The 7,978-nt window shown below is 31.9% G+C and overlaps 1 protein-coding gene across 3 annotated transcripts in view; it reads left to right on the top strand.

Annotated features, from left to right (window-relative positions):
• The window catches only part of LOC108753723 (hemicentin-2), a 225,837-nt gene that overhangs the window by 29,547 nt on the left and 188,312 nt on the right, over positions 1–7,978 (top strand). The window contains exon 1 of one of the 3 annotated variants that reach the window (XM_018495585.1): positions 6,863–7,069. The exons of the other annotated variants lie outside the window; for them this stretch is intronic. The gene's annotated coding sequence lies outside the window, so the exon portion shown is untranslated. Of the gene's footprint in view, positions 1–6,862; positions 7,070–7,978 lie in introns of those variants that run through there. 3 annotated transcript variants of the gene reach the window in all.

Below are 7,978 nucleotides of genomic sequence, written 5' to 3'. Positions count from 1 at the left end.
CAAAAAGAAACATTCTATGGAGCATTTTACGCAAATAATTGTTAGTCAAGTATTTTTGGTCATAAGAATTTATTACTTTAATAATTTTTTTTTGTAAAATTATGCGATTTTCTTTTCTAATTTTTAAAACTTCTAAAATCCTGTTATATACAGTCAAATATATTATTATATTTAAAAATATTTCTTTTTACTCTACACTTTTAACAGAATTTTAGCTAAAAGAAAAAGTGTATGTAGTTTTCGTACGTTTATAACAAATTATATTTTCTTACACTTTGCGAGAAACAAGATTTTTTTCGATATTTCAAAATTGCTTAAGAATATAATGATTTTATTAGAGTATTTTCTTCTTTGCAACTCACGTTTGAGTCTCTTCTGATCCGATCAATACTCGAATATATGATAACTTTATCGACTAAAGAGGAAGGATGACAATCGACTTTTTTCTTCTGATAAAAAGATAAAAGATTTTCTTTTTATTCACGATGTAAGGAGATATATGGAAGCATAAATGATGTATATATTCATTCTAGACTTGCAGACACTCTCCTATATCGTCTTCGTTTCTGCTTTTTGTTAAAATGAATAAATTTAATAGACGATCGACCATCTAAGCAAGCTATCTAGCTATTTATAAGGACTGATTTTCAGTGAAGTCACTTCGCTTTCTTATAACTTGGAAATGTGGATGGAGGCTTCTTTCTCTCTAGTCACGTATCGCAAAGGGAAAAAGGGAAAGAGGAAAAAGAGTAAGAACGGGAAGTGGTGGAGCAAGAGATCTATGCCAAGTCCGTATACCCCACGGGAATAATAGAACATCGATAGATCGCGGCACTTTTCCACACACTCTTTCTCAAATCTTTTCGACGAATTGCAACCGGACCCGGTAATCACTTGTCCTAGACGCAGCTGATCCTGAAATTGGTTTTTTATGGCCGATGCCGTTCATCATCTCGAGTAGTGACCGAGAGGGAAAGGGGTACGTGTCTGGCGCGCCTACTTCGTTTGTTGAGGAAGGGCCTGGCTTGAGAAATGTTACTTTTCCAAGTTAAGAAAAGCTCATTTTTGTTCCGTACATCATTGGGAAAGTTTTGTCGAGCCGCGAAATTATATCCTATCATATCGTCGCTAGTGGAAACGTTATGAACCATATAATTTCATGGTTAATGAGAGTAATAGGGCATAAATTGTTGAATTATATATACATATAAATGATGTGGACAAATGTTTTATCTATATTATGTGCACATTGAAAATATCTCTGTGCATAAAATACTAATAACAAGTTTATGAATATGAGAAAATTAAAATACCTGCGAATAATAATAACAGTGTAACAATTTATACGATAGTGTTGTAAAATACAGCAATGTAATGTTGTATAATACAGTAATGTACAATACTTTTTAATCCAAATTTTCTGCCAAAATTATATCCAAAATTTATAAGAGATATTGCAGATATGAAACATGTTAATATGGTTGAAAATTGATTATACATTTATTTATTTATTATGACATTCTACTTATGAAATATTATTAATTACAACGTATGAGAGAGAATTTTCAAAATTAAAATTAAAGCCAATTTAATTAAATAATTACATAAAATTATTTGAGTAAAGAGATTATTAGTACCGAATTTTATACTAAAAACGTCGCACAATTTTGCTGTTGTACGCGATACAGTTACTGGACTATTCTAAACATTGCCGTTTTTCGCTCTTTAAAACTTTGCTTCCTTTGTCAGAAACTAAAAAATTACTTTCGTGGAGAGTACAAAATAAAGATCTAAATTGAGCAGATAATTTTTTTTCGTGGCATTAACTTCGAAATTGACAGTACACGTTGCTGTAGGCAACACACCAGCTATTGTAATTGTCCTCTTTTTTCCTTCAATTTTTATGAGAAACTTTCTGTGAGCTATGTTTTAACCACGAAGGGGAAGAGGTAATCAAAACTCGTGTGAAAAAGCTAAATGGAAAGTGCACGCCATCGTGCACTTACGATAGGCCAAATTGCGTGTCTCTCTCGCGCCGCCCTCGTTCTATCCCGACGAGCTGTCTTCTCGTGAGGTTGTACTACCACTGGGTGACAGAGGGTAATGTATCGTGTGCCCTAAGGGGGCAAGACGACCGAGGACAGATTGCGTAGTCTACCGTGTCGGATGCTGGCGCGTTATTCGAGACACCTTTTCGTATGAGATCGAGAAAAAAAGTATTTGATGCACGGAGATTGAAATTATTCGCTTGCTTCAACTCTTATCGAGGCATTACTCGTGTTTATTAACTTTGCATCGAAGTCAAAATGACATCTAATATCATGATTAAATTGCATAAATTGTGAGACGATGGCAAATATTTTTATTTCCTGAAAAATCCATGTTTATATCGATATTTATAATCAAAATTTAAAAAAAAAATTAGATATATTATAACAAAAAGAACTTTGCCTATTTTATATAAGGTAAATTTGAGCTATCCACGTACTTACATATTTCTTCTTACTCTACACTTTTAGCAGAATTTTAGCTAAAAGAAAAAGTGTAGTCTTCGTACGTTTATAACAAATTATATTTTCTTACACTTTGCGAGAAACAAGATTTTTTTCGATATTTCAAAATTGCTTAAGAATATAATGATTTTATTAGAGTATTTTCTTCTTTGCAACTCACGTTTGAGTCTCTTCTGAGCTGATTAATACTAAATATATGATAACTTTATTGATTAAAGAGGAACAATGACAATCGACTTTTTCCTTCTGGTAAAAAGATAAAAGATTTTCTTTTTATTCACGATGTAACGTATAGTCAAACCTAGATTAAAATGATATAAGTGCCAACAGCTAAAATATCTGCAGATCAGTATCAGATTAATTAGGATTTCATCGATATGATATGTGAGATATATTCTCTCCAAATCTGAATCAGTGAATAATCACTGATATCAAGTATGTCACTGGTAATCAATAAATTAAATGTAAGATTCTTAACTTAGCTAATTATTATGTGATCTAACTAATTTTGTTTTAGTGTTTAAATTTAATGAATATGATATTAGAAGATTGAAATTAACATGCAAATATTAATATTTTAACTATATATGCTCAAACATTCTTCTTTTTTTTAGTTGAATTTTACTGATTATTTATCAGTGCCAAGTATACCACTGGATAATTAGTGATTATTCAGATTTAGAGAGTTAATTTTGCTATTTATGCTTGCTTTTCATTCACTAATAATCTTTTATTATGTGGTTAAAAATATTTTAAAACCTTTTTTTTATCCATCCCCTCGATTTATTTTTATGTCCATATCTTCTTATAATAATGGTACAGTGACGGCACATATAAAAATGATGCCCGAGTGTAAGTGATTGTGCTCACATTATGACATTCATTTGATATCTACAATATGTTTAAATATTTTATTAAAGATAGAATGTCATCTGAGGATAATGACATTTTTCAATTTTAGTAACTTTCATAATGAGCTAAAGTAGAGCGACATTTTAAAAAGATTATAACTACTTTTGGCAGAGGTTTTAGAATCTAAAACTACTTAATTTTTAATATTTCTAGTATCATCTATAAAATGATATACCTACAATTGATAACTGTACGCGGTTAGTCTAAAATGAGCGAAGTACTTAATAGAAAAATTTTATTGGTTTGATGCTTCTTGAATTATTTTCAATTTCATAATTTAATCTTGATTTTTGCGTATTATCAAGGTAAGGCAAAGCTTTAATTTTAACTTATTTTTGTGCTAGTTTTATTAGTTGCTGGGAGAAATTATTTTTTTTATTAAATAAATCAGTTTATCTCTTTTTTTAAAACCGAATTAGAGCAAAAACAATATTAAATATGAAGATCATATTAAGTTTTCACTACGCAACTAAGCTTGTCGTATGAATATCTTATAACTAAGCTCACAAAAAGTTTTCGTTATAAACTTTGGACTTGCAGGCCGCATAAAGATCTTATCTTATTCATAGTCAAAGCTGAATATGAGCTTGAGAATATAATTTATAAATTTTTTTTTATATTTTTGTAAATTTAGTTCTAATCACACTATTAAATTCACTACTTCAATAAAATGTATAAAAATGGAGAAAGCTATAAGCTTATATTCATCCTAAGATAGCACTTATATTTTATGAAAGTAAACATGCCTATTTTATTTTAGAACACGTTTGGAGAAAGAAAATATCTTGAAGCGAGTATTATTCTTTGACTACGGCAAGTTTGTTTTAAAATTTCCTTTTAACGTTATAGTTTTAATTATGAATAGCTTGCTGAAGGATAAAGTGATGGAATGTTTCTATACGTATTTGTCTGTCTCGATGTTTTATTCTTATTAATTACTATAAATATTGAATAGCCAATTTATTTTTCTCTATCTCTGATTGCCATCTTTATTTGCCGTGAAAATATCAACTTAATGTCTAATGTTAATTATGATTCTGATTTATGAGTAACTGTCGGTCGCTTAATACATCATATTTATATGAGTAATTAACAGAGCTCAAATGTATAAACTTTTTCTCAGACAATATTAATGATACACCCGCTCTTAATCATATTTGCGTCAAAAGTGACATATCTTCGTGTTCATGCCATCGCGTGATTAAGCGAATCTTTAAAGTTATATGCAATTTTTACAACTTTCAACAACAAACAATGGACAACAGTTTGACCAGTTGATAGATATATATCTGGTTTGAGTAAAAAAATGTTAGATGATAGGTCTTTTTTATGTAAAATGTCAAAATATTTTTTTACATGTCAGCAATAACCACGATATTTTGCGAACATGACATACAAATCTGTCACACGGTACCAAAGCCACGGAAATTATAATCTATCAAAATAAAAGCTAAAAATTATTTTAGATTTAGTTCACTATTTTTATTTGACAAGTAAACGTTTTGCAAACGAACATGATAGAATAATAAAACAAAGATACTTTCTTCGATATTTTGGTATTTTTGTAAATCGTGTTCCAAAATGTATCGAAAAAAGTTGATTTCAAATACTAAAATTTATAATGAAAAACTTCTAATTTTTAAAATATCGTGTTTATTTTTCAGATTATATACTCTTTTGACGTATTTTTATAATATAATTTGCGTTTTATAATAAATATCGCGTCTCCAAAGAAATAAGCTAAAGATTTTGATTTTTATAACTTATCTTATTATTTTTTACAAATTTTTATTACTACTTTCATTTTGTCACCTTGTCCATGCGTTACGTAATAGTGAGGCTAACATACAATTAGGTCACTTTCCAATTACTAGCAGGTCGTACTCCACGGAGGGAAAAAAAGATATTAGCCGAGCAGTTTCGGTGTTAGATCTTCTTTCTGGCGCAACGCCAGCATTCACCCCTTTCGAGGCCTGTGAATTGCTTCTGCGTGGTTACGCGGTTTTTATAATCTGCGATAGTAACGCCTGTTTTGCACAGCTACGTGCGTATGATGATGAATACTACACAATATCATAGTTAGATTCACATATGTATGCAAGGAGTGTAAATTGCTACCGGAAATGTAACCGCACAAAGCAATTGCAAACGTGTAGATGAAAAATCTGAATAAAAAATTACATGTAAAAAATTTTTGTACATTTGTTTAAAAATTATATATATTTATTTAAAAAATTATCAGTTCTTTCAAAGTGCAAAAGTATAATTGATCGATCAAGCAATAGATTCTATCAGAGTGCTTTCTCACCCAAAACGCTCGTTTTCGAGACTTTATTTTCCTTCTTACTTGTTTTTCCACGAAAAGTCGTTTCGCGAGCGAAGTTGCACCGCCATTTTGACCGCAGCCGGTACATACATTTTACAAGATGGAAGCTACTACAGAGGTAAGTGGCATTCCGTGTTTCAAATGACTCGCCGCTATGCCTGGCAAAGACATACAACCCGAGCGGTCCGCACCTTCATTCATCTCCGTTCAAGAACCCGCCAATCCGCCACGGCCGGTGCGGCAACGACGCAATCCTTTAATCCGACCGTAAGACCTTTTCTGTATTCCCACACGAAACTAACCTGTGGTATGTCGAAACTTCCACTTTGTCGCTTGGCGAATAATATCCAACTAACGTGCTCCTCAAGACCCATTTCTTAGCGTACTCGTATTCCTTGAGCACAAGACGCCGGTAAGGGGATCAGGTATTTTTATTCAAGTTTGCAAATCGTAAGACATGCAAATTCTGTTTTCCCAAAGCGTGTCGCCTACGTTAGAAAAAGACGCTGCGTAGTTGCATTAATTGCAATTCTGGTTGAAAATGGACAAATCACAACTTCCTACTTGAAGCAAAAAAGAATTCTCTTCTATTATAATTCTAATTTTATAATCAGAATTCTGACTGATATAATCAGAATCTTCTGGAATTTCTTTATTCAGTTTCAACAATGAAATTTTTCTCAGTGTAGCTATTTGTTTCGTCCAAGTCACTTTAACGAAAAAAATGGACACATATATTTGAAAGCAAACATATTGCCAAACGTAATATGTTTAACTACATAGTGACGTGGAATATATTCTTTCTAGAGAGTTACTATCTTATTTTTACAAGTAATTAAATTCTGTTTTGGCATTAATTTTCTTTTTTCCTCTTGATTTATCGGAGCATAAATAAATATCGTGTATACATGATATGTATACGAATAGATACCAGAGTGTACAATATATTTGCAAGACATGTTCGTACCATCTTCCTTATATCTACCTTTTTTTACATCTACTTTTTCTTTCTTGATTTATCGAAGTACAAACATCATATATTGTACTATGCCGCGCGAATAGATATCAATACAAACTCACACTTGGAAGAATTAAGACACACTCGTACTATCTTCTTGATTGATTTCAATTTCGTGTGCACCACCTACGTGCCGCATTGTACGCCGCGGAAAATAATTCTGAACAATTCAAACGTTCGAGTTACGATTGGTTTCGGCAAGTTCGCGCCGTAGTTCGCGGTCCGTAGAGGAAGTTCGTTCCGGTATGCCTAGTGCACGTGTTTCGTATTGGCAGTAGACTTGTTGGAGTATTGCTATAGGTATATATGCGGATCAATGATAAATCGTGACAGAACGATACGTGCCATCGTAGCGGGATGGTACGTACGACCAACCGTGTTGGATAAAGTTATCAAAAGCAACGAGCGGAGTACGACCGCCTGACCAGTCGAAGCAAAAAAACGAGAAGCCACCAGTTATTGCGAAGGGTCTCTGTCGAGCAATTCCATCTCAGAGAGCAATCCGCCTCGCATCGAGAGACGCTCCTTCCACAATATATTTTTTCTTGCTTGTCCTTTTCTTTTTTTCTTTTGCTTTTAGACCGCAATGTCGCCAAGTGTAAGGATAGCGTGTATATAGTATACGGTCGAGTATCTTTCTCGTGGGATTGTGTCATTAATTCAAGGTTTGATCGCCATTCTCATTGATCGGATGTGTTTTCTACGCTAACGCAGAGTAGAAAAGTCTTGTATTTGCACAATCGCGAAAATTTGCACGCTCCTTTTATCGAGGGAAATGTAGAAAATTCCACATTACTTTCATGCGGCTTATGTGTTTTTCCTGATAGATTAAATCGTTCAGAGAATTAGAGTTAATGTATTGTATTGTAATTGTAAATATTACATCCTGTAAGTTGATGAAATCGAGGAGTAAATATCTCTCGACTCGATACAGACACTTCAGAATATTTTCGGAGATGTTTAATAAAAATTATGATAAAATGTTCTGTAAATATAGTTAGCAGATGGAGTCAAGTTGATTAAATAATTATTGTTTAAATTAAGGAATTTAATTTTAAATAAATTTTAGATTTATATAATGTCTAATTATTATTACCGATATTATGAGAATATTTGGAAGAAAAGATAAAAACCATATTAATTTTTAAATTATATTAAGATAAATTACATTTACAGTACAATCTCGAAAATAGTACAAAATTATTTATC

This window comes from Trachymyrmex septentrionalis, unplaced genomic scaffold (assembly GCF_001594115.1).
Source record: "Trachymyrmex septentrionalis isolate Tsep2-gDNA-1 unplaced genomic scaffold, Tsep1.0 scaffold70, whole genome shotgun sequence".
NCBI lineage: Eukaryota > Metazoa > Arthropoda > Insecta > Hymenoptera > Formicidae > Trachymyrmex > Trachymyrmex septentrionalis.
The sequence above is the reverse complement of the archived record's forward strand: the minus strand, read 5'-3'. Positions and strand labels throughout refer to the sequence as shown.